The sequence below is a fragment of the Galeopterus variegatus genome, unplaced genomic scaffold, assembly GCF_000696425.1.
Source record: "Galeopterus variegatus unplaced genomic scaffold, G_variegatus-3.0.2 Scaffold1526, whole genome shotgun sequence".
Classification (NCBI taxonomy): domain Eukaryota; kingdom Metazoa; phylum Chordata; class Mammalia; order Dermoptera; family Cynocephalidae; genus Galeopterus; species Galeopterus variegatus.
The window spans coordinates 289,847-292,158 of NW_007727637.1; positions in this window are offsets into that span (position 1 = coordinate 289,847).

Sequence of the window (2,312 nt, forward strand, 5' to 3'; positions counted from 1 at the left end):
AGAGGAAACAATAAAAGTTTTAGAGTAAAAAAAAATCAATTGAGAAAATCTTCATGGCTTAAGGCTTGGTGAAGAGTTCTTAGACCTAACACCCAAACCAGCATCCATTAAAAAAAAAAAAAAAAGTCAATAAGTTGGACTTTATCAGAACTAAATCTTTTGCTTTGCAAACACCCCGTTAAGAGGATAAAAAGACAATAAACTGGGAGAAAATATTTGTAAGCTATACATCTAACAAAGGACTCATATTTAGAATATATAAAGAACTCTCAAAACTCAGCAAAGAAAAAAAAAATAACCTAACTAGCTAATTAGAAAATAAGCAAAAGATAAGAACAGATATTTCACTGAAAAGTATATTCTGGAGGAAGGAGGAAATGTGGAGTTCCTAATCAATGGGCATAGAGTATCATTTAAGCAAGATGAGTATGTCCTAGAGATTTGCTGTACATTTCACCTATAGTCAATCATACTGTATTGTACATTTAAAAAATTAAGAGAGTTGGGCCGGCCCGGTGGCGCACTGGATAAGTGCACCGCTTGGGAAGTGTGGAGGCGCTCCCGCCCGAGGGTTCGGATCCCACATACAGACCGGTTCCTGCTCACTGGCTGAGCGAGGCACGGGAGCAGCACCGAGGGTTGCAATCCCGTTGCCGGTCCCCGGTCCGGTACGGGGGCAACACTGAGGGTTGTGATCCGTTGCTGGACACGGAAAAAGATAAAAAAAGACAAAAAAAAAAAAAAATTAAGAGAGTTGATCTCATGTTGTGTTCTTACGACCATAAAATAAAATTTTAAAAATGAATATATTCAGATTGCAAATAAGCACATGGAAAGATGTTCAATGTCATTAACCATTAGGAAAATTCAAATTAAGACCATTGTAATATATCCCCACATACTTAAGATAAAAAAAAAAAGAAAATATGTAATTGAGAGCACAAAATGCTGATGAGGATTTGGAAAGACTGGATCACTCATACATTGCTGCTAGATATGTAAAATGGTACAGTCCCTTCACAAAATGTTTTGACAATTTCTTTAAAAAAAAAAAATCTCCTACTCTGCCATAAAAAGAATGAAATTCTACCATTCACAGTAACATGGATGAACTTAGAGAAAATTATGTTAATTGAAATAAGCCAGACACAGAAAGACAAGCACTAAATGTCCTCACTCAAAAGTGGGAGCTAAAAAAAAAGCAAAGAAAGAAAGATACAACAATCACAATAATTCTTTGAACTTTCAGGAGAGAACTGAACTGAGGCCACCAGGGAAAGGAAAGGGGCAGAGGGAGGGGGGTTAGTGAGAAATTAGTAAAGGGACACAAAAAATGGATACATTGTGTAACGGTAAATATAGTAATTATCCTGATTTGAGCTTCACATATTGCACACAGGTATTGATATTCAACACTGTACTCCACAGATATGTATAATTAATTACGTTTCAATTAAAAAACAAGAAGAAATAAATAAAAAACTAAACATACACTTGTCATTAGACCCAGTAGTTACACTCATGGGCATTAATCCAGAGAAATGAAAAAAAAATAAAATAAAATAACTGTACATGATTGTTTTGCAGCCATGTTTGTAGTAGCCAAAGCCTGGAAACAACCAAAATGCTCTGTAGTACATGATGGTTGAACCGACTGTAGGACGTTCATACCATGGAATAATACTCAGCAATAAAAGTAAACAAGCAATTATTGATAACAATTTGAATGAATCCCAAGGACACAGTGCTGAGTGCAAAAAGGTCAATCTCAAAAGGTCATATACTGAATGATTCCATTTATGTAACATTCTTGAAATGAAAAAATTATAGCAAAGGAGAACAAATTAGTGATTCTAGGTTTTGGGGAGAGTCGTTGGTGGACTGCAAAGGGATAGCCTGAGGAAAATCTTTGTAGTCATGGAGCAGTTCTGTATCTTGATTGTGGTTGTGCTTACACAAATTTACACGTGAGATAAAATGACACAGGAATAGGTATACACATTACATCAATGTCAGTTTCTTGGTTTTGATATTGTAGTTATGTAGGATGTAATCTTTGGGATAAACTGGGTGAAGGGTACATGGGATCTCCTTATACTATCTTTGCAACTTCCTGTAAATCTATAATTATTTCAAAATAAAAAGTTAAACTAAATTTTTAAAAATCCTACTCTGCCAGTTATTAACAATGGGACCTTGAGCAAATTCCTGGACCAGTCATCTTTATAATGGGATTCCTAAGACCTACCAGATATAGTTATTGTGAGTAATAAATAAGGAAGATAGTGACAAAGGACTCCCGGGAAAGTAGT